Source organism: Eleutherodactylus coqui, chromosome 11 (assembly GCF_035609145.1).
Source record: "Eleutherodactylus coqui strain aEleCoq1 chromosome 11, aEleCoq1.hap1, whole genome shotgun sequence".
NCBI lineage: Eukaryota > Metazoa > Chordata > Amphibia > Anura > Eleutherodactylidae > Eleutherodactylus > Eleutherodactylus coqui.
Window position 1 is genome coordinate 94175428 of NC_089847.1, and position 26031 is coordinate 94201458.

At 42.7% G+C, this 26031-nt stretch overlaps 1 protein-coding gene across 3 annotated transcripts in view; it reads left to right on the plus strand.

Annotated features, from left to right (window-relative positions):
• The window catches only part of PKP3 (plakophilin 3), a 55600-nt gene that overhangs the window by 21483 nt on the left and 8086 nt on the right, over positions 1-26031 (plus strand). The window lies entirely within an intron of this gene.

Consider the following 26031-nt stretch of genomic DNA (forward strand, 5'->3'; position numbering starts at 1 on the left):
GCCTGAGGATGTGGTGCTGGCAAACTTGATAAGAGTACAAAAGGGGCATGGACGTCTTTTTTGAGCATTACATTATTGCATGTTACAGTCATTGATTACTTCAGAAGGATCAAGGAATCAGGAATTATTCTGAGTGCCACATTGGAGTTGGGAAGGATTCCCCCCCCCCCCCCCCCTAAAATGAGGAGAATTGACATCTACCTCGTGTGTGTTTTATTTTTTTGCCTTCCTCTGGATCAATATTGCTGGATAATAAGGTGTGTGTGTTCGTGTTCTGCCTTACACATTGTAACTATGAGTATAGTCCCTGAATTCAGACCAGAACATAAAAAATGATTCGCCTCTCCTCACTCCTTTCCTCCAGGCTTTGTGCCCACTGCTCTGTGAATGGGATGGCATACTTTTTTTTTCTCGGAGCATTGCGTGGCCATTAGAAGACTCACTTGATGATGACCAATGTTAAAGGGGCCTCTCACCAAGGCAACCGGTTATCTGCTCTGCACTGATGAGGGGCAAATGCCTTGAAACAGCCTTGATGTACTCTGTATATTAAAGACATACTTCTGTCTTATGATATGTTCTTTACAGACAACATATCGTAGCCAGGTTTGTAGTGTTTGTGGACATGAATACACAGAGGTCTAGAGTGCTTCGACTTTTCCATGTGAATATTAAGGTGACCATACATTTGTAATAGACATGTCTGCGCAGTTTTCAGTTGTGATGAAAGATATGATTATGGGTAGATCCAGGAGGTTCTTATTGGTGTGGTTGTTGAATGACTGAACAAGTTTGGATACATAAATTATCATATTATTTGTATCCACTTCAGGATTCGGTCTTTACTGAGGGCCATGATCCTTTTCATTATCATAGAATTTTCTTAATGACAGAACAGAAGATCCAACACTATATAGCCCATGTAAGGGTGGTTTTAACGCCGCGCCAATATACGGTGTCCTTGTCTGCAGGTGGGGGGGGGGGGGAGGATGGAAGAGCCAGGAGCAGGAACTGAGCTCCCGCCCCTTGCCACTATTTGCAATAGAAGGGGGTGAGATGGGGGCGGAGCTAAGTCCTGGCACTTAGCTTCGCCCCTGTCCTGCCCCTCCCATTGCAAATAGTGGCGTGGAAGGAGCGGAAGTTCAGTTCCTGCTCCTGGCTCTTCCATTCTCCTCCCCCCCCCCCTTACCCCCTGCAGACAAGGACACCGTAGATCGGCTCGGCGTGAAAACCCAGCTGATATACGGTCTTCTGAATCCACCCTAAGACTGTAAAAGTATTACACTTTTTTTTTTTTCCCCTCCTCCTTTTTTGACTTCTTTCCCCCTCCTCCTTTTTTGACTTCTTTATGTTCAACTTAATGGAGGTTATGCCGAAAAACTCGGCATGGAGTTACATCTCTGGCAGATATGCAAATCAGTTGTGGTGTGCTTGGATGAACAGTCTTGCCACCTAAGGTCCTAAAAGTGCTTCCATCCTTGGCCTATACAAAGGCTCTCAGAGGCTACTTGTGTGTGGTGGACCTCTTTTTCTGTTTAGAGTTTGTTGACCACTAGATGCCTCTGCGATGCAATTGACCCAGTTAAGAGTTTTGAGAGGGTGCCCAACTGTGCATTATTGGAATGTGAGAAGCTGGATGGTCGCATCAAGTAATTTTTCCCCACCTGGACCGTTCTGACCCAACTGTTTGGGGCTGTTGGGACCAGTAAATGTGTGAAGGCACACAAGGTGACTGGGCTCAGGATGCCCTCAACAGACAACTAGTAGAGAGAATTGTCTGATCATCCAACAAGCACAAACGGCTCCAACCGACCACCATCATTACAGGTCCCTGAGTCTGTTGCAACAATTTCCAAGTGATTGGCTGAAGGACATTTGGTCTCACGGCACTCATTACGTGTGCAGCCTTTGACACCCACCCACCATCCTCTCTATTTCCATTAGTGTAGTGAACAACCCAACTGGACTGCTATGGAGTGTAACCGGGTTGTCTTCGGGATTAGTCCAGGTTTAGTTTGGGTGCTAATGATGGCCGTGTTTGTGTGCCGAGGCCACAGGGTGAACGCCTCAAACCTGCCTTTACTGTGGAGCGGCACACTGCTGGTGTGATAGTCTGGAGGGTCATCGCATACACAGTTGGTCACCTCTAGTAGTGGTATGAGGGACAATGACGGCTCAGCACTATGTTCAGGAAATCCTGCAGCCACGTGTGTTGCTTCTCATGGCGGCTTCCAAGAGGCATTTTCCAGCAGGATGATGTTCAGCTAATCACCGCAAGGATGTCACAAGAATGCCTCCACAACACTCACACTTCCGTGGCTGTTTGGTCACTAGTATCGCCAATAGAACATGTATGGGACAATCTGGGACGCCAGCTTCGACAGTTTAAAAGTCTGCACGATCTATAGGTTTAGTTTCAATAAATGTGGACCGAAGTAATGCAGGATACCATGGGGCATCTGTATGCCTCCATGCCCACACATATTACATCTTGTATCCAAGCTAGAGGTGGTACAACAGGGTACTAGAGCCTCCATGCCCACCCGTATCACATCTTGTATCCAAGCTAGAGGAGGTACAACAGAGTACTAGAGCCACCATGCTCGCCTGTATCACATCTTGTATCCAAGCTAGAGGAGGTACAACAGGGTACTAGAGGCTCCCTTCTAGTATTCACTTTTCTGCATCAATTATCCTATTATCCTCTGATATTATAATCTCTTAATTATATCAATGTTACAATCACACAAAGTTCCACTCTATTCTGACAACTCCTTCTAGGGGCTTGTGTGCATTTTTTTTTGACAATGCGTGTATATGGAGACATAGCTGCATTTTTTTCCTTTTTACATAACTCCAATGCACACATGCTACAGCATGTTCACTGTCTTAGGGAAACCTCCCCCAGCTGCTCAGACATTTGCTTAGCAATGTAGCATGATGATGGTAGAAGTAGTGTAGTGATACACATTTGAGGCTGTAGTTGGCCCATGCATATGTCATCTACTGTCGTGGTTTTTTGTTTTTTTTTAATACAAAGCGCTCTTGTTTCTCTTCTGTAATCCTCTTGAAGTCTTTCATCCTAAATTCAACAAAATTATATCCACACTTGAAAAGTTTTGTTGTTTTTGTGGACTTGAAATGACATCTTCTTTTGCACAGAGTGTTGTCTGTGAACTACCTGGACTAGATCTGTTGTAGTTTTAATGCTACTAAGAATATAGTATATTCTGTCCTGTTTACACAACTGGTAAAATTGCCTCCAGCCTTGATCCATGCTGTCCGTGTCGGGTGTTTCATTTCCTCAGATGACTTGTTTTATCAGTCCTACAAACAGAAGAATGTAAAGGAAAGCGTTGTAGAGGACCCTGCCCAAACGAGACCTGCAGAGCAACATATTACGCGTTCTATAGTTGTTTATATTATGGGAAGTGACTATGGGGGCAGGAGGGTGTTAGGCAAAACGCTAAAGCTCTTTCAGGGTCGTAGCTGTAAGGAGCGTAGAAGGAGAAGCCGATGCATGGTCTGCAGGTTCCTCTGCCGCACAAAGACCCATTTGGACACAACTACTATCGCTCAAAATTCGCTCAAAAGCAATGTTTTTGAGTGATAATCATTGTGTGCATTTACACGGCAAGATGATCGCTCAAAATTTGCTGAGTGACCGTTTTGAGCGTTCACTTTGCATAAGCTCTAAAGTAGCTTATTAGCTACTTAGGAGCTTATTAGTGTGTAAATGAAGGCTCCCGGTGTATACAGAACACAGCGGGAGCTCTGTCTTCTGTATACAGCTGTTGTCTTATCAGAGCGTTCAGCTGATATACAGCTGAGTGCTTCGAGCGGGGTACACAGAAGACAGCTGGAGTGCTGTCTTCTGTATACAGCTCATTATTGTTCTCGGAGCTTTCAGCTGGTGAGAAAATCAGCCTGTGACACTGAGGCTCATCGCTAATTTCTAGCTTGCTAGAAATCAGAGATGAACGAATAGTGCACGAACAGTGCATGATGGCAGCGCATTTAGACAGAACGATTATCGCTCAAAAGACTGCTTTTGAGCGAATTTTTAACGATAATCGTTGTCTAATTGGGCCTTAAGATGACACTAAATCGCTGGGCAAAAGTTGTTGATCGAAGGATTTATTCTGATTGCTAGATTTAAAGGTGGGAAGGCTTTTTTTTCTTTTTTTTTTTTTTTTTAATTTATTTATTTTTTCTTTCTTGGGCTTCTTTCCCACGAGCGTATATCGGCCGTCCGTTTTCATGGCCAGCTAATATACGCTGTGATCTGATGCACTGGATTCCAATGCATCAGATCACATGGCCGTATTCCTGAGAAATAAAAGCGCCCAGCCAGGCCAATATAGCACCGAGCGCTTTTATGTCGGGCCCAAAAGATAGTCCTGGAACTATCTTTTGGGCCGGAATACGTTAGCCTCTACATGGGCTCCTATGGGAGCCCATGACAGCGGGTGGGAGGGAGTTTAGCAGCGTGGCCCCCACCCCATGCAGGCTAAGCTCTCTCCCTGCCCCTTGTCCATAGCCATCAATGGCAGGAGGCGAGTCGGGATGGCGCTTAGCCGTGAAAACGCTGACCAATATACTCTCGTGGGAAAGAAGCCTCAACATGAGGAAAATTGGATTTTTGCCACCTTGATCAACACTGCAGGATAATAGGCTGAATTGGATGCATGCATGTTTGTGTGTTTTTTTTGTTTTGTTTTTTTTGTGGCACATGATGGTTAGGTGGGTCTGTTACAGATTTTGTACTGGAACTCAGGAGCTACTATTCTATAATTCAAGATTGCATTTAGGCTGTATTCACATGGGTAATTTTTGCTCATACACGTTTTGTGTCTTGCGAGATGCACAAAATTATTTTTTTTTAAATTGGTCTAAATACATGTGCTATTTTTCTAGGATTTCACAGAAAACTCCCTATTATTAAATAGGCGAGTTTAAAAAAATAAAATAAAATGGCATTGCACTCATTTACATGGGAGTTTCATGTGAGTGTGTTCAAAAAAACCCCAAACTTTCCTATTGAAGCATGAAAATCGCATGCACTGAGATGCGATGCATTTGTTTCACCAACCACATTGCACTTGCAGCCAAAATTGCAGGTTTAAGAGTTCAATAGCGGTTTGATTTTTCTTGGACTAATATCATACTCGCTGATATAAATGAGGACTTGGGGAAATTGTTGAAAACATGGTCTGTGACTTTCTAGTTTACAGAGTAGTTACAAGAGTGTAGGCCAAGTTGGCTTCAGTTCCGCTGACTCTAATTGGTTTTCTCCTTTGTTCCGGCGTGGGCATATGTTGGTAGGCCAACACTAGTGTTGGTTACAAATATACCTGTTTTAAAATAACGGAAAAGAATACCAAGTTTCCGCCCACCCCCTCTTCTTTTTATGCAGTAGTCAATGAGCATGAATGCATTAGTCACACAACATAGCCCATGCATGGGATCACAGCAGCAAGACTCCTTTTAATCCAATTCCAGCATAGACTTAATTCTAAAAATACAGTTAACCCAACGAGATTGTCCCTCTACTTGTGCCTTTATGAAAAGTAATAAATGTTGTAAGCTGAACTATATTATCATTATGTAATTATAAAGCAATTTGTAAAATGTCGCCTATGATAATTGCATGTGTGGCAGCCTTTAATTACATGAAACTGACAAATATTAGAGGTTGTCGTCAATAGAAAAAAAAAAGGCTGAAATTGTTCAGCAGGAATCTCTTTGCCTTTTGGCTAAACTGCTATAAATACAATAATGAATGTTCAATATGTAGCACCTGGTGTTATAATCTTCACGGACTCAATGGGGAGGGTCAGAGATGCTTTAGGCTCTTCACTCCTTGCTCAAGATGCCTTCTGTAAAATCTGGAAGATTGCATAACGGATCCAAGACAAGTGCAATAAACTTAATTGCCTTCCTTAGTATTACTGAGGTCAAACATTCATCAGTAAATATAAATCCCGGAGTTGTCCTATTGAAGACATCCCTTTCTTACAATGAAGTGGTCCCAGCAATCTACTCTTGCCATGGATATGCTTCCTCTTAACCCCCAGCTGCTACATGGAAAATGTTTAAATATTGGATGGTGCTTACTGGGTCTGTTGTGTTGACCCCACCAAGAAAGCTTCATTGTTTGAGGTTGAGACACCCTAACCCCTCTGATGTCTACATGCACTAATAGAGCACATGCAAAGAGGTTATAATTCTACTCTTTCTTAGAAATAACTGTTTGTCAACTCCCACAAACGTTGACAACCAAGTTTCCTAAAGTTTAGGATGACTGTAAGGGGTGTTGGTATACTCTGAAGACGCTATGGGGCACTGACTGAGAAGAACACAGATACAATTGAATGTGATGATCTGTGGCCCATAGACCCAATAAAATGTGCCCAAGACCCAGAGCACATGTCCTCGTGCCAGAAGTTTACAATGCCCATGATGGCTACGTTGGATGTCCTCCAACTTCTTTATAGGTTGACAGAAGGCGGTTATAATTACTCCTATATGACAGTATTCATCCTTGACTCAGTTCTGCAACCATGGTAATGGCCCTTCTACACAACGCGAATTACACGATTCCTCATTTACCCGAGTCAACGAGCTGTTGACGTCATCACTAGCACATTCGCGTTCGTGGAGCCTGTTTAGACAGGCAGATCATTGGTGAGAATCTTTTCGTTCAGTATTTCACATTTCCGTGTGAAACGCTGAATGATGATTGCTTAAACGCAATGATAAGTGAACAAGTCAACGGTTATTTTTATGCCGGCTGAAACTGAACATGTGATCAATTCTTGTTGTCATTCAGTCGTTGGCTCCTATTCAAACGAACAAAAGTGAATGATAATCATTCAGTTTAAACTGATTTTTGTTCTTGGACCAATAAATGGTTTTTGGGTGCCTAAATAAAATGTCCCATAGAAAAATTGGTCATAACATGTAACTGATTTCTACAAGAGCACTGGCCAAAGAAATTAGGGTGCGGCAACACTCCGGGCATTATGCCAGATCACCATGCAATTTATCGGCTTAATAACAATAGATAGGATTGATAGACCAGATTCAGGTGGGGCAATATTAAGCTCTTTGGGGCAAATGGAAGCTGTGATGTGACAGCTGCCTATAACCGGCTTCCTTTTTCATTTTACACAAGTTTAGATTAATCTCCTGAAATGCGTATTCTTATAGCTTGTATACTGACAATGCGGTAATACAAATACTCTGTCCGGGAACATAAAGGGGGTCCCATACTTGATGACCATATGCCCTAATAAGGCATGTGGACAGGGGTGGTTGTCCCTAGGTACTGCCTGAAAGTGGTTCCATTACCAGCCTGTAATGTTTGCGGTTTTTAACACCCAAGTATGTTGGCAGCGCATATACAATAGCTTTGAGTAGAGTTGCTAGGGACAAAACTTGTAAAATGCTCTTGAACTTGATTGTAGCAGGTTGTAAAATTCTATCAATGCCGTGGTCAGTTCTCACAGGCAGCTTCCCACAAGATGTACCAAATGCATAGCCAAGTACACATACAAAAAGGGTGAAGGACACCAAAAATGACAATCTGTTCTTTTTAAATTCCCTTTAATCCAGACGTTTTGACTATTTGGCACTTATTTTCAGAATTGGGGTGAATATTGAATTTCTCAAGACCAGAAAACTCAGAAGAACCAACAATGAGACTTCAAAAGTAGTAAATAATATGCATGTATATTGGACCTCCATAGAAGCCTGAAATCTACTGCTAAATTGAAGTGTTGTACAAGGGTTTTCCTGTGGGCTTCACAGCTTGCATTGAATATTCTGCAGCATGCCTTCAAACCCATGCAGATCCTAAACTATCTTCGACAGTTCCATAGAGTTGAATGGAGCAGCAGTATTCACGCTTGGCTGCTGTACCATTCAAGCTCTTCACTGCGGGACGCTCATTGAGGACGAGAGGGGGACACCGGACCACCATTCTTGACATCAGTGGGTCCCCCACTAATCGGACTTTTATCACCTGCCGTATGGATATGTTTCTTGGCCCGATATCACGCTCACCCGTGTAGGTAGCCTTAGAGAACCTTTATCACTTCCTTCTACTCTCGGCTCCTTCACGATCCTGGCACTAATAATGCAAGTGGTGCTCCCTTGTGTTTTACATGGTATTGGCTGGGGATGGCAAAGAACAATGGAGAGTGCTAAGAAATAAAACCAGTCATTTTCATTCATTCTCTCTAATTGATATGCAAATTGTATTGCAGTTTTGTTTTATACTGTCCTCTAGAGAATTGCATTGAAACCAGTTAATGGAACCTTTCTGTTTCCTGCTTTGTATGCAAAATCTCAAGATTACGGCTTCTCTTGTATCTGCAAGTTGTATAGCTTTGCTTTTCCTCTTATTTTCAAAATGGCCAGAACTTTTATAGCCAAGGTGTAGCTTGCAGGTTCTGGGCCCCAATACAAAACCTGTAACAGGGCCCCCAACTATAATGCTTTATTCATAGTACTGGGCTCCCTATATGGAGAAGAGAGGCCTTATGAGCCCATAAGGCCGGCTGCACACGGAATGGACTTGCATTGCGGGATCCGCAGCAAATACCTTCGTAACATGCTATGGAAAAGCGCTCCTTCCTGCACACGGGCGGAAACCAATTGCGATTTCCGTTTGCGGAGGAAAAATCGCAGCATGTTCCATTTTTGAGCTAATTTCATGCGGACGGCTTCTATTGAAATCAATGGAAGCTGTCCGACCCTTGGTCCTTCCACAATGGACATTGCGAAAAGGTCACGACTGCACAGGAAAAGCAGGGATTAAAGAAAACAAACTGTACTACGCATGTCCAACGGCGAACTGTGCGGACCATCTACACACAGTACAGAAAGCAGGAATGCGCGTAATCCAGCTGTGCACAGGATCGGATTCTGTTGTGGGCTCCTGCATGCGGAATGCAACCCGTTCGTGTGGAGGCGGCCCAAAGCTCCTGGGCCCGGGTGTAACCGCATCCCCTCTAGTTATGTCCCTGGACACTTGTTTACCAAAAGTCAATTTGATGAGGGTGGGGTACCAGCCATAGACTTCATTCATGACTCTGTAGTAAATACGCCACCAATATGCCCCTTACAAGAGGTCTAATGGGGAGCACTATTGCAATATATTTTTAACTTTGATCACTTATTGCCTTTGATAACAGTTCAGGAATATCTAAAGCACCCTACAGACATTACATATTCCTCAATAGATTCCAGTCCTCCTACTGTCTGGCATCGGTGATGGATCAGACAGGGTGGATTCTTCTCTCTAAGATACTAGAAGTGGCACCAGGGGTGTCTGGCAGTTGCTCGCCCCCCCCCCCCTCCCCCCTCCCCGCTCCTTGTTATAAAAAAAAAAGTGCCAACAATTGGAGTCGGACATTGTAGTTGTTGGCTTAAAGAGTTATTCAGTAACAAGTATTTTAGGTTTGTGGCTACCTTGAATGTATCACATGGGCCGGAAGCAGAAGGTTCTTGTAGCAGTGAATGAGGGAGCCCTTCCACACAGAGGCTCCGCTCTCCATCCCACCTCTACTAATGATTTACCAGTTATCAGGGCTGTAAGTTTGCTCTTTGGAAAACTCCCCCATGAATAGAGGCAAAGTCTGCGGCCCAGCTGTGCGTGGGTGTGTTTGGGTGTGTGTGGAAGTCACTATGGATGTCTTTGAATGTGTGTATAATAAATCATGCTGAGTCTTTATAATGTGCAAGAACGCATATCAGCCTGTGCATGCAGAGGAAAAGAATAGCAGAAGTGCTCAACTGCCTGTAGGAAGCCGGTGTGAAGAATGTGTGCTTGCTCTTATCTGCTTCTGATATAGGAAGTGTTCTGCTATGGATCTATGTGCCATCCTAGCATGCCATCTTATCATAGGTCATTAATCTTATAGACTTCGTTCACTAGGATTAGTTCCCATTTATACCTGCCCCGAAGGTTCTGGTCTATTTCCATTGTTCGGTTCCGTCCTTGGAACTGCTGGAGTTGCATTGTGAACAGACCCCTATGAATATAATAGAGTCCATCCAGCTTCTGGGAATTTCCTGGACGAAAGCGTAGCATGCTGCGCTATTTTGCCCAGGATCTATGCTGGATCTATACCAAAGGAGTAAACTGAAATAGCTGGTATTTATTTTTTCTATACAGTATATAAAGGCAATGCAAGTACACAATCCTTTATTACATCTACAGTTTTCAGATCTGCTGATGGTTTTCTTGCCCAACTTCTCTATTTGCAGGGTGGAGCAGGGCGCTTGGCAGGGCGTGCATGTGCTTTGCATGTAGAGAGGGGACAAAGCTGCTATCGGGCTCCTGGCAGTGGCTTATCTCTATAGAACAAAGAGTGGCTTCACATGGGATGACTTTAGCTTTTGTACTCTAACACAGGAGATATAGTTCAGTGAATGAAGGTGGAGTGCACCGGAGATCTCTTCTGACAGTCCACCACCATTCTCTATGAACAGGCAGACATTCAGATATGGACTGCCTTTTTACATGGGCTGATAGTCCAATTGGTTTTAGATGAGCTAAAAGCCAAGAAACTCCAACAAGTGAGCAATTCTTGATCACATGCCCTGTCATCCTGTGTTTTCATGGGATGACTGTTGCTTGTTTTTCATTGGCCCATATTAAAGCCACCCAAGAGGATCTAGCAGTAGAAAGTCAACTACTTGATCCTAATCCCCCCCCCCCCCCCCTCAGTATCTGTTGTCAGGGAAGAGTCAGGAGACCCCAAATGTACATTTGATGATTGTCTGGTCCTGCTAAAATCAATGGGCATAGCCAATCAACATCTAATGTGTATGGCTACTCTAAGTTCCAAACTACAAGATTAGTTGTAGAACCAAACTAGCCATCCATGAGTAGCCCAATATGGTTGGGGTGTAGGACAGCAAGCAGACTGCAGTTGCCCAGTTCGAAGGTGGGCACTCTAGCCATGCTATAGACAAAAGCATGTTTGTATATATCCCATTTTTATACAATTGGCAACACTCCTTATCTCCACCTGCTTAGGAGGAGATAAGGGGTGTGGCATGATGGGCACGGAGGGCTGATTTTGCACAGTGAACCAGCCACTTGTATGTGCAAGAGGGGATTTCCATTGTCTGTTTCAATAAAGTACAGAGGGTAACTATAGAACTGTAGAAATTAGGCTCTGCCAGTCTTAAGTCTCACTGCCATATAATTGGTACACAACACAAATGTAACTAGAAGGATGTGCTTCAAGGCAGACTTACAACAGTAAATATTAATGGTTGGTTCAGTGCTACACATCCTAGAGTGCATATGCTGATCAGTTTTGACGACTGTCGGCAAGCTATAAAAGCCCTAAACTGGAGTAAACCTTGGCACCTGCTTCTGCATAGATCCAGCCCAAAGTAATACGCAGGACACCATAGTTAGTCTTTGCTGGATGAAGGTCGGCCACAGCTTTTATGTAACTTTTTTTTTTTTTCAAACCACGGGATAAGTGTTTTTCTTTAAAAGACACTTAAGGGATTAAATGCGGAGCAGGAAGTGGACTCCCAGTAGGCAAGTCCATCTTCTCCACTCCTCCACATACTTCTAACATCTGCAGCTACTGCAAGCTGTGACTTGAAATTGTAGGAAAAACTCAAAACTAAAACAAATTATATGTAAGGCCTGTACAAACCAACAACATAACCAATATCCTCAAAATACAACCTAGAAAAAACACAATTGCAAAAGGAAAAAGGGGGGGGGGGGGGGGACAAAACTGCTTGTCCAGGAGCCAAGAGGGCATTTTGAGTCTCGAGACCCTACCAGCAGAGGTAAAGTAGGGGTAGTGGGGTGGCAGAATCTTGACCACTTAAAAGGGTTGTCTGAGTTGTGGGTTCTTGGTACCATCCATTCCACATGCAGTAACATATGGTGATATACCCCACCTCTCCCCGCTGCCTCTTGTGTCCCGCGGTGGTGCTCGGTTCCCCATACCTGTGTCTTACCGGCTGCAGTCCTGCCTGGTTTATGGGACATCACAGATGTGGCAGCCAATGGCAGAGCCTGTGATGTCCTGTAAACCTGACTCAGAGGGAAGACCCAGAGCAGCACTGCCGGAGTGGGTGAATAGATTTGTTACTGCATGGGGAATAGGTTGTACTGAGAACCTACAATTTAGAAAAGCCCTTCAACCTCTTAACAGCGCCCCTGCCAGTTTGTGCACACACTCCCTAATCAGTCAGGTGTGTGTCAAGTTAAGGCTACTGGTCCTCAACTTTGCGGGGACTTCTGGCTCAAAATGTTGGGCAATAGATCAAGAGCCCTTTACCTATTGGAGAGAGCTTGAGATAGACTGTATCCTTGTGAACAGTTGAGGGGCACTTGAGTAGGGAAAGGAATGCAGGAAAGAACTAGAGTATAGATGCAGCACAGAAGGAGTCTTGGTCTTCTATAACTAGATCTCCTATGTGTCCTATCTTGTGGTTTTAAAGGGCCATTGATTTCAATGATTAGAAGTTTTGGAAAAACTAAGTCTATGGATGCTGTAACATAGCTCTTAGCATTAGGGCTCATGCCCAAGGCTGTATTACGGCCCCATTTTGTCTAGCACCATAATGGGGCTCCTAATGAGGTGCATGGGATCTATACTGTACCTCAATATGCTGCCAATTTCATGCAGAGATTTACGGTTAGTTTCTGTATGACAATGGATTTGTCAGAATCAATATACTGCATTCTAGAAATAATAATGTATAATGATTTTTGAATATTTACCTTTATCATGCTCTAGTTCCATTCGTATGTACACACTTGTCTTACCGGATAGTTTTATTGGCTGGTCTCTCTTGTATTTGTATATGTAATATGAGGTTCCCTGAGGCCACCTTAAGTCTTTTGCATAGAGCAGTACCATCAGGATTGTGCAGATACTGAAGTCACAGATAATGGTTCACGATGACCATCCTGTTCTTACAAGGTTATATTATGGTGCCCTGAAATTACTGTAATGTCCAGGAAACCCCATAGAGTGCAAGGGCATATCCTGGATTACTTACTCTTGATAACCACATATTTGGGGACCTTTCGCATGGGAGGGAATATTCTGCAACTGCATAATCCCTGAATCTCGCACTAAAATCCACATGGCTAGCTGTGGCTTTTGATGCGGAATTGCCGGCAAAATTCTGCTATTTTCAATTCCGCAACAAAATTTGAAAATTAGCAGTGCCGATTTTGGAGCTGCATAGTCTACAGAACGGCGCATTTCTGCAACACTCTTGCAGACTATTCCATCTCATGCGAAAGGTTCCTTTTTTGAGACCACTAGAACACTGACCCCCTTAGTTCACCTCTAGAATGCCAGAACTGCAGTAATGAATGGCACTTGCACAGGCAGGAGTACCAGAAGTAGTGGGATGCAATCTTAATTCCAGTGCAGTTTTATAGCAGATCGTGGCATCGCAGAACGTTTTGGATACTTTAGCGCTTTCCAAAAATGATTTTGTTAGGGTTGTCCCATTTATTGATTCTTGCCCCATATGGGAATTTAACTGACTATCCAACACTATTACTATTCCAATTGGCAACCAAGACCAGCTGGATTTTCCAGAAATATCATATTGGTTAATACCCCATGTGTTGGGGCAATTTTGGAGTTGTTGGGATTACATGTCCTGCTATTTGGGATTTAACTCATTCCTGCTGCAGCACGTAGATTTTTTTTGTTAGGGTTTTTTTTTCGTTTTTGTTTAGTGGTACCATAAAATGTATTGGAAAACCTTGAAAAAAGTGTGTGTGTGTGTGTGTGTGTGTGTGTGTGTGTGTGTGTGTGTGTGTGTAGAAATGCAATTTTGCCACTTTTGGGGTTTTGTTTATGCAGTCTTTAAGGTATGTTTTTTTTGTTTGTTTTTTTTTCTTCAAGCTTTTATGCTGTTGGTCAGTGCAATTCGTGATGGCAAATAGTGTTTTTGTAACAGCTTACGGTGTATAAGGCTTTTTGATCAATTGTTGTTTTTTTTCCCTTGGGTGACCAAAAAACTGCAGTTTTGGTACTGTGTAGCTTTTTATTTTTTTTAAGGTGTTCGATAAATGTGATACATTTTTTAAAAGAAATTTTATAGACACACAATTCTAATTTCTTATTACTGATGTGACGGCTTGCAAAATTGGAGTTTGTTTTTCCTTTTTTTTTTTCTGTCCCTACAGGAGATGTGAATAGACAATTGTCTGTGTAATGTACTGCAATATTCCAGTACTGCACTACATTGTAGGTTTTAGCAGGCATTATATTAAGCCCTGTCAAACATGGGTCTTAATAGGCAGAATTCTATGGCAGCCCTTGGCGCTTTCTCAAGGCCCCAGGCTGCCATGGCAACTGAATGACAGCCTGTCATCTTGTTGAACTGATAACTCCATTCCCAGATGTTAGCCACTTAGATGTTGCTATGTTCAATCCTGATAGTTGCAACCAGATGTCAGAAAAAGGTTTAATTTTGGTTAAAAACAGCATATACCTTGATGGCCCATACTTAGAATAAGCCATCAATGTGTGATTTACTGGGGATCCGAGCTACCCTCCACTAATCAGAAAAATAACAAACTTTAATCGGGGTGCATTCTGTACATGTGGCAGTACCTGGTACTGCAGCTCGGAAATATTTGTGTGAATGGCCTAGACCCCCCCCCCCCCCAATTTTGGTGGGGGACAGGAACTCTTTATCCAATTCTTATTATTCTGTGCTTTTATGCACAGTCCTATGTATGATACTACATGTAACCATTGTTACATGTAGTATCACAATCCTTTATAATGACCACACTTCAGTGGCTCGACCTTCTATTTCAATGTGTGATAAATGAAAGAAAAATGCACTCGGTTACGGCGTGTCTTTTGGCAACATGGATCATGTCTATTGCGTGACTTAAATTAGTACCTTCTTGTATGGCGCATGGAACACACCCATGGGAAATATGTCAACGCTCAGCATTTCAGTGAATGATGCATTTTCTGATTAATCGGCATAAGAGCTTATTCATATGTGTGAGTAAGGTCTGGTCTGACTCTTCTTTTTTTTTCAATTGAACTAACTTGCATGGAAGTAGAACGCCCATTCCAAATTGGCCCATTTTTCACCGATCACAATTGCACTAGCCAGTGTGAATAAGGCCTTAGACAACATACCTTACCTGGGGGCAGCTATACAGAAGAGAGGGTCCTTGTGCAAGAACAATGCGTGAAGCCAGTGCCATCTACAGTTTTACTCGCTCTGCTGTTTTTGTAAATCCTATAAAACTGCAGATGTGCAACCTCCTCTCCATTCCTTCTTGTCCTGGATACAAAGGATGCTCCTGCTAGACATAAATGCAAGCCCCACTTCTGGAACCCGCACCTATCGGACATTTACGGCATATCCTATGGATATGCCATAAGTGTCTATGGTAGGAATACCCCTTTAACAAACTATTGTTTTCTGCACAGACAAGAATTCCTATAATGTTCCTTGCCTGCATTCTGTTTAAACAGCCTTAGTCAACTGGCTTTCTGGCTAACTAGTTTGATTGGTGACTAATGCATTAGTAGCCATTTGACATTTCAAAGAAAAATATATTGCCGATTCAGCAGTAAAGAATAAAACACATTAGTAAGCATCTATGTAATCTGGTTGATGAGCAAGAATATAAGGGGTTTATGGAAATTCTCCAGACATTGTGCAATGTACCGTGCAACTTCCATGACTACGGTAAATAAATAAAACCTGGAGTATGCACAGTATGTGTACCCAACAATCTGTCCTTTCACAACCTGTATGCATGAATATACAGGGATGCGGGCCACCTCCAGGTTAATTCTAACAGCGCTTCCTTTATTAGAACTTGAAAAGGGAATGTTTTTTAAAATTTGTCATCTTTTGAGTTACTAAAGTGTGCTGTTTCTTAAGTGTGTGACTTGAGATTAGTGACTTTAGATTCAGGGACTTTGGAAGAGTCACTTGTAGTTATTTACTGCTCATCTATTTGAATTTTTGCATATATCTTATCTAATATATCTGTACGGTCCCCATTTAGAATGTGGTTTATGATGTTGTCCAGTGTACATCTTGCGCCATGTATGCAGTCCTTGAACAGCCGTTGGGTGCAAACTGCTGAAAGATACACGAGTGTGTTGCACATTTGGAAGCCCACATCTTGGATCTAAATAAGCAGCTTGCAACACTGAGATCCATTGGCAACATGGAAAGGAGTTTTCTGCTCACTGAGCAGGCACCCGCTGGGGTAGCTCTAGGGGTAGATGGTAGTATGAGAGTGCAGGATGGTCAGGCAGCTAGATGGGTGACGACGGGATGGGTAGAGAAGAGCTCCAGGGAGGCTGGTCCTGAACTGGCACACCCCAACAAGTTTGCAGGGTTGGTAGATAAGGGGGGATGCCATTACAGGATTAACACTTCTGCGGCACAACATGCCCTCTGTAACACGAAAAAAGAAGCATGCATAAATGGATTTGCACACTAATTGTTCTATCAAGTTCTGTTTTATGTAATTAAAAGGAGGAAAAAAGAACACTGTAGTAAACCCATTAAAACCATTTAAAAAGGTGTATGCCTTCAGAATTGAACAGTAATGGGCATATATCCCATAAATAGGTTGCTATCGCTCCCCTCCATGAGAAAGGTCTAATCAAAGTGCATAATCAGAAACTGGTTCAATTTCATACAATTGTAACCAACTGATCATGGAGAAATACGGATGAATACAACAAACAGGGACACAATTTAAATGCAGGTATAAATGTGGTTGCTAGATCATAATGGAAAGGGTATAGACAAACCTATACAAACACATTAGTCAGGTATAGAGTGTCAGCCAAAGAAAGCAGCTGCTGGCATAATACAAGAAATGGTATAAAAGCAATGCCATACCCACCATCAATCATCAAGGAAATGATGTTGCTGTGTGTCCCTGGTAAAGGTCTATATAATCGACCTAAGTACCCCACTATGTCCACATCCTACACGTATTGCTGGGACTCTGCCCAGCTTCCTCAGGGAAAAGTATCCAGTCAGTGCTATTTGGTATCTATATAGTGAGAAATAAATTGTCTTGATTGTCTACATCTGCTAGGGAGGCAAGACTTGTTAACAATGCTCACATGGTTAAGTTGTCCCAGCGTCCTCTTAGTAGGGGCAAACTCAAAAGCTTCACTATACAATCACATGTCTGGTCACATGACCAGTCCTACAGCGCCATCTTGCTTTAGAGAAAAAAAATGTATTCCAAAATCAATAGGAATGAGGCGATCACGCGGTTCACCTCTATTCACAAGAATGCATTCTTTTTAATATAGACACAATGCAAAAGGCAGAATTAAACTCATAGTGCAAGAATCAAAATCCAATTAGTGTTACCATAGTAGATGCAAAAGATAGATCCCCTTCCCTTAAAAAGGAAGACAAAAAATTTCCTGCAACGCGGCACCTCTGACCACCACGGGGGAGTCTGCTCCAGCAGGAATAGAACTGCAGGGCAAGCTAGACAGATCCTGGTAATGGGGGACAGACAGGGCAAACTGTCACAAAGGCTGGTAGTCGACTGGTGTCTTCTTTGGCACTCAAGTTTGACACATTACCGATAGACTTGACAGACAACTGCGTGGGGATGGTGAGGACGCAGCAGCCGTAGTACGCATTGGTACCAATGACAAAGTTAGTTAGGTGGAAGGTCCTTTTAAAAACTATTTTGGGGAACTAGAATGTAAGCTTAAGTCAAGAACCTCCAAAGAAGCATTTTCTGAGATACTGCCTGTACCTTGTGCCACACCAGAAAGGCAGATTAGGGAGGTACACAAGTGGCTCCAAAGTTGGTGTAGGAAGGAAGGGTTTGAGTTTCTGTAGAACTGGACTGAATTTGCTGTTAGCTACATTTCTACGTAAGGATGGGCTGCATCTCAATGGGTGGAGTGGGGGGTGCAGCTGTGCTGGGGAAGAAGATGCCTCGAAGGTTCGAGTGTTTAAACTAGGAACTTTGGGGGATGGCACCACCAGGGAGATGGAGGGGAAGATGGTGTACAGAGTTAACTAAGTCTAATGAAAATTGGAGTAGTGGGAGGTGTTAGTACAGTGAGAACTGAGAGGACTGTTAATAGGGATTGAGAGCTTTCCTCAAGTCTCTGTCAGAACATCTTTGCTTGTGCTCCATTTAAAAGTTATCAACTTTTATTCACTTGTCAAAAGTATCTTCATTGGAAGGTTCCGCTGTGCAACAGGCTTTTTATGATGGTTCCACACTATCCCACACCCACCCTTCTGGACAAGACATCCACTTGGCTGGCAGGACCTCCCTTCTAACTCCAGCCCCATTTTCTGTTCATGGTCCTCTAGCCATCTTGCATCTCTTGGCACCCATCGAGGGTTGTTCCACCCACTGAACATTAATTCTAGAACATATAGTAAGGCTGCCCATACAGTATAGGCAATGGATAAATGCGTGGACAGCCAAGCCTCCATCTATTTTCAATGGTAGAGGGAGAGAATAAAGTGGCCCATCTCCCACAGGAACAAAGGGATAGGCCATGTTGAAATCCAATATACCTGATCATTTTTTCCTCAGCCTACTCTCAGGGGTGATTCAGGGCACTTGTGTACTCATTAGATACTGTAGTAGGCCTAACCCAATGAAATTAGCAGGTTCGGCTGACCTGCATCTAACGATTGCTCTAAATTATAGTTACTATTTTGTGCTTTTACATGTGTAGGCAGTAAAACAAATACTGAACCCCTACAGTGATTATCTGGCTTAGAAAACCTAATTTTGAACACTGTTAGGAAAATAAGTTTAATGGATGGGGTTCCTGCATTCAGGACCCTCATCTATCAACCAGAACAGAGAACTTTTATAAAGAGTGTCTCAATCTGGAAGACCCAGCATGTACATATTGCAGTTTACTCATTTAAAAAAAAAAATTGTGTAATACTTCATTTTCCCTGTGGTGGCGCTGCAGGGCAACTGAAAATATGCTACCAACCCCCACGCACCCACCTGAGACTTTTCTGGATTGCCTAAGGCCTCATGCCCACGGCCGTGACTGACTCCGCCAGAGGAATATCCGCTGGGCCAGCACGCATTCGTACTACATCGCGTGACACGCTGGCTGTGCAGGATGACGCGGCCGGCCGTGGGCAGGGACACGTATACACGCGATCCTTCCGCTGTTCTGCAGCGGAAGTATAGTGTGATAGACGGCTTTTATTGACTGCAATGGAGCCGACCGGGGATATTCCCGCGCAATTAGAGCATGCCGTGGTTTCTTTCACTCTGCGGATTTCCGTAGCGTGAACATTGAGCTATCAGGTTCAATAGAACCGAATAGCTGCGGCATAATGCCGTGGATTTCCGGCACGTAAAACGTGGCAGAAATCCGGACGTGGGCATTAGCCCTAAGAGGAGTACCTTTTGATTTATCTTATCATTGGGAGACTTTAACAAAAGTGGGTTTTCAATGGTGGACATACTGTAGCCTGGCTTGTACTTTTGTTCTGGCTCCTCTTCCTTTCTAGTAGATATTGCTTGGGTCTAAGCTATAGGACACCAGTGGCCTATTGGGATGCATATAGCCTTAACATTGTGACAGAAGCTGCAGTATTTTCTTTCTGAATTCTGAAGATGTTGCATCATGTGATAGGAGACATACACTGAAATGTTGGGCAAAACGCATACTTGTGCAGTTTCAAATGACTGTATTATCTAGGAAGCAATAGTGTTTCGGTAAACTTGGCAAAATAACTGCTCACTGCACAAGAGCAAGAAATGTCCCATAAAACCCAATTAACCCTCATTCCCATTCACATGCAAAACGGACCATAACTCTTCCAGAGAAGTCACGGGTTTCCAAGGAGCCTCCAACAAACACTAAAGGCTTCTTGGTTGATATTGAAACTTGTCCTAAATAAATATCATCTTGTGTATGATATAAGAAAGCTCACTGACTGCCCATTGATGACACCTTGGTACTCTTACAGGATTTCTTCTATTTTCTGATCCTTTCTAGAGGCTTTGAAATTGTTGGGTTCTCAGAGTCAATTTTTGTGACGGAAGAGACAATAAAGCCCCTTTTACACGGGACAACTTTTGGGCGTTGAAGCACCCGATAGGTTCTCCCAGCAATGATTTCTCCTGTGCTTTTACACAGGAGGATTGTCGCTCAATGAATGGAGCAGGCAGAGGATCGATCAAGCCCACCAGCCCCCATTCACAGCAAACAGGCAGTTGTTTTATAGATGAACGACTGCCTGTTTAAACTGAACGATGCAGCCGCAAACCAATAATTTATGGTTTGTATGAAAATCCAATAGATTTGGTCTTTCACTGCATGCGTTCACACTGCACAATTTTTGTGCAAACCGCTTGATCTAAAGGGGCCTAACTTGCACATCCCAAACTGTCTGCCCATATGCTATGTATGAGATCAAAGTCAGGCAAACCTGCTACTTTTTGACAATCTTGTAATAACATGCGTTCCCTTCCACCCAATAGTTTCCCAATATCAAATGTCGATGGAGAATGAAATATTTGACATGTATTTCAACATGCCTAATTCTTCATTCATGCAGGGTGCCAAAGGTGAAATAAACATGTACGCTGGACCGAGCTGGGAATGACTTTATGGAGAGTCGTGAGAAATGGCTGTTGGCCAGATGCTCATGTGCATGACCAGTTTAAGCCTAATATTCATTAGAATGTCATATTCATTAAAAAACATTTACAACTTAAAAGAGCTGTTTGGTTAAAAAAAAGTCTGCTTTTTCCCTACATTCCTGCCGTGGGCTGTCTGGTATTTCAGTTTAGTCAGATTGACTTAAATGAGGCTTGTAATAGTCCCTGGTCATCGCTTTGCCGTAAAGGCATAAAGCTAAAATGTAGCCAACAGTAAATAAAATAAACCGTCCAACATAGTAACCTACCATATACGGCGTCATTCTGTTTCTTGGTGGAAATATATGATGTATAGTAATTTAGAGAATGCAGAATGAATACAGCAAACACATTGGCTTTGAGGCGTGACAACCGATAACTGTAATAAAGCTCAAACCTATAATGACCTTTGTACCCCCCTAAGTCAACAGCTTCATAAATCCATTGGTTTATCATTCATCTGCTTAAAAGCTTCAAAGGAGCAGAAATGTCCCCGCAGCAGCATAAACCTGATAATTACTGTGTATTTTACTAGACTGTTCAAATGGGAAAATTATAGATAATGTGCGCTAATTGCTGATCTCAGTTATGTTTACCAGATCTGCACTTTTTGAGCTGTAAATTGGTGAGAAATTGACATTTTTTTGTTTGCATATGAAGACTACTCTAGTAGTTCATAAGACGCAAAAAAAATTAGGCAATGGTTCCAAGACTATGAGGGTCTGGGCCAACGTTGTGTCAATAGCTTGGCGGCTGCAACCCTAACGACCCATGGTGGCATGATCTTGCCAATAATGCATGAAAGATCGTGCAGCCATCGGCTGCTGTTGATGGGCAGAGTTGGGGCCATATTGCAGTTACTGCAGTGTTACTTCCATACCCTAAAGATGCATATAGAAGTAATGAAAATTCCTAATCATATGGGTGGAAAACATGATGGTCAACACATGTTGATAAAACGGTTGCTTCATTCGCTCATATCAAATGGAAGACTTGCATTAAAGATCTTTTCTTCCAAGAAAAACCCCTCCCTGTCCATATGCTCTATTACTGAATATGAATTTCATGAAGTGCCTTGCTTAGGGCTAATAAAAAAAATTTTTTTTGCAAATATCTTGCAATGTGTGACCAAATTAGGTGTAACATTAAAGGGGTTGTAAACTACTGATAACCTATACTCAATTAGGCCACCAATAGTAGATGGGTGGGTGGTAGGGTCATTTGGGAACCCTGCAGATCAGTTCGTCAGGTTAGTGCATTTGTGTATGAAGCTGATTTCTGCAGAAAGCAACCAACTCCGTTTCCACTACAATGGCCATGATCACATTTCAGGCATTGAAGTGAATGGAACTTTGCCTGCAATATAAAGTCTGGCCATTGCAGTGAGAATAGAGCTGTCTGCTTCCTGTAAAAATTAACTGGTAGACAATTGATCGATGGGTGTTTCAGATGACCGACCCTTGCCCATGTACTAATAATGACCTAGCCTAAGGATAGGCCATCAGTAGTTTACATTGGGATGTAAAGGGGTTGTCCAGTTCTAAAGTCAACTTATTCTATTCGTATTTTCTTATGGGGCAGAGGGGCCTTTTGGGCCCCCTGAGGCGCCAGGGTCACATGTGCATCTGTTTTCTCTGCACCCACGATAGTTACACCCCCTTATAACCAGCTTAAAATACATATAGATATATATGCAACCAAACGTGTTGTCAGTTTAATGCATGGAGCCTATGGAGTGTATGGATCTACGAATGTAGTGATGAATTTTGGACTGCGTTAATGTGCCATTAGTCTATCCCTCTGCTTAAGTTTGTTTAGGACTTGCTTGATGGCAAACCACCCTGCAGAAAAACAGTCTGCCAAGAAAATGTCACGATGAGCCGTCACCCTAGGAATCGGTCATGACTCGGTGCTTGCACCAGGGGACTTTGCCTTGCCTTTACTATGCTGAACCTTAGGCCGTGTGCCTTAGCTAGCAGTCTGGATATTTCTAATCTATATCAGTGGCCCATAGTTTGCAGATCCTCTAAAGGATTATTTACATTATCTAAATGAGCCGTTCTCAACCTGTCACTGCACGTTGGTCTTGATCCTTTACCATGAAGGCCTTTGGGTGGACATGGATTTAGAGATTGCCCGTAATAAAGATTTTTATTTTTCCTCTTATAACTCTATGCAATGTTTTAGTAGAAATGGGACAAATTTCGAACTGAACTTTATCCAATGAGGCCGAAAATATAACACAACATTGTGTATTGGTTTTACCTATTCTTGGTCATTTAATCATATTCTCAATTGTCTCTTGACTGGCTACAATTTTAGGCTGAGATGAATTCATTCTTGGTACCCAAGTCTGATTCCATAATTTTTGCTTAATATTTCCATTACTATTCGCACACGTTGTTTCCCTTCCAGGGAGGGAATGGATGTTATCGGCCATTTTAAAACCTGTTGATGGATTTGTCTTGAATGTGGTTTATGGACCTCCTTCTGTTGCTCCTGCCCATGGAACTATGTTGGGTTCAGAGGGTATAGAGAAGTATTACACCTTTTTGTAATAGCGGTTAGAGAAGGTAGAACGTGTTGTGTGGCTCCTGTAAAGCTTTCTGTGTGCACAGTAACTGGGGGTAAAGCTTATGAGGACGTATATAACCACATTTATGGAAGTAAAGGTGACGTCTTGTGGTTTCTGTGGGTCCCATCTACCCTGAAGGCACAAAGTACATTTCTGATTTGTACAGTGTACTCTATGTATGTGTTCTAATTTGGTGTGACTAAGTGTTCTTCAATGTAACCTATAATTAGGAAATGCTGTAGGTACAGAATGTGCTGATTCTGAGTATGAGCTTTTCATAAGCATATTCTGTGTTTCCCACTAAATAACTGCTTCATTTGCTTAACGTTAGGCCCACTATACGACATTTTAAGACCTCTTCCTTTGCTTCCAACTACATATGTAGGATCCATCCAATGCTTTATATCCTTATTGTGTACAAGGTGGGAGCAGGAACCTAAAGAACACCTGTGTAGTTGGTACCTTCTTCCCTGAACCTTACATAACAGTACTTATATACTACACATACCAGCCACCAACATGACTGCCAGCGCGCTACATTAATAGTGCAGTGTGACACGGCTATGTAGAATCCTTCAGACTCCCAAGTTTAGCCTGATCTGTGTCTGCAAAATTCTGTCTGGAGTTCACCATTAAATTGAAAGAAGGGGGGAGGGGAGATGCAACTGTGCTTTGTGTCTTCATGCTGTGAGAGGGGAGAAGGAGCAGAAGGAAGAAGACCAATCGCACCAGGAATCTGTGCACCCAACTACAATGGAGAGAGAAGTTCTGTAACTTCAAGAATTCATGTTAAATGCAGAGATTCTGACTGAGCTTTATCTAATATACCGGGTATAGTCAAAAATACTGATCCAGCACTATATCTCAATGGTGTCCTATATTGAAAGAACAATACCGTGCATGAATGCCTTACACGATGGTATGGCGTATGGGCCCCAGTAAATCTATTCAGCTTGGTTTGACAACCCATTAGATGTATAAAGAGAAAAGGTCCCACGACTCATCTGCTGTACTTGATCTGTCCTTTCTGTGGAAATACGTCTGTGTGAAATCCAGCCTTACTAACGTACACAGGTCAGCCACTGCACTGTATAGTAAATGGAGCCTTTCCTTGTCAGAATACTAATTATGACTGAGTACAAACCGCCTTCTAATTATCTCCGTCTCTGGGCTTATAGCACATCGTGGTGCACTATGCAATTGATGAAAGAAGATCTACATACTTATTGGTGGTTTTCACGTGCCTTTTTAAAATATTATTATTTACATGAGTGCATGAAGGAGATACTGCCGCTTTTAGGTCCACGACGAATAACGCAAAATGGTTAATATTTTAGTCTACCAGATGTAAACCACAAAATGATTGCATGTTGCACTGTAGTCCTTATGTCAGACCATAAACTAGACGGTAGTCTTTGCATGCAAGGTCTGGAGCTAGAGCTTATCAAACGAGAGGAGGTGGACATTCATCGTTGAGTTCCAGATGATTCATAAGAGGCAATATGGTCATTTATCAGACTGTGGGTGACGCATCTAGAGTAAACGCTTCTATGGCGCTATTGTGTCTAGTTATATGATGATGATATTACTCATTGGGTATCACAATGCTTGGCATCTTATCATAATGTACCTGGGCAGTGGGGAAAGACTTGGAAGCTGCCTAAGATGGGCGTTCTATGAACAAATAGCACAGTAGACTGTTATTTGTGAAGGCAAATAGCCTTTTTAAATCAATAGGGTAAAAACGTGCAACTTCTTTTTTTTTTTTTTTTTTAATTTTGTTTCTCCACTCCAAATACAGAACAGACGGAAAGGCTCTGAGGCAAAACGCTAGTGTGAAAAGGGCCTCACTGTATCTTGCTTTAACGGCAACTTATCGCTAGGTTCATGCTGCTCAAACAACGGCGTTGAGCTCTCTGAGCTTTTAAGTAGGAGTAAAACTTCTCAGTTGGAGGGGGCGAGCTGCGCTGAATTTTTTTTTTTTTTTTTTTTTTTTTTTTTTCCGCCTGCAGCATCAAGAGTGACCGCTTCTCTGCTTGTGTGTAGTGAGAAGGCTGTCCGCCTCGACAACGCAGGCGCAGAGTGCCTCTTTGCCTCTGACTCGGGGCTCTGCTCTAACTTCTAGATTTGGTTTTTCTCTGAAATGCAACAGCATTACAGAATAAAACACACATGACCCGAATGGGCGGATCTGTGCCCGGTTCATGCCACCGGTGGTTCAGGCAGCAATAAACCTGGTGACAGGCTCTCTTTAAATGATGAGTAAAAAAAAAAAATTTTGGTACTACTATGAATAAAACTGAACAGTCTTTAGAATACCCTGCTGCATACAATTTTTAAAAAGTTTGCTTTTCTCAGAAATGGCGCCACTGTCATACATGGACTGTGCAGTGTTGAAGCTCAGAGCAGCTCAGTTATCACCCATAGGTGTGATAAACAGCCAGTTGCTGTCTCATCACCGGGACCGCTACTGATTACTAGAACAGGAATCCTGTGTCCCTATTTACTCCTTACTGCACCCATCCCTTGAGCTTGAATGGAGTGGCGGTCAAGCATGCATACTGGGGTTCCATTAAACTCTATGGAACTGCCAGAGATGATGGTGCACACAGATTGTCGTCATTCACAATCTAAACTCCCCTTTTAGTAGTTTTTGGAGTGAAAACCTACAAACTCCATGCAGTTGTTGTCCTTGGTCAGACCGAGGACTCCAGCGTTGTAAAACAGTACAAATCACTGATCCACCTTGCTGACTAAGGAAATGAGGCTGAGC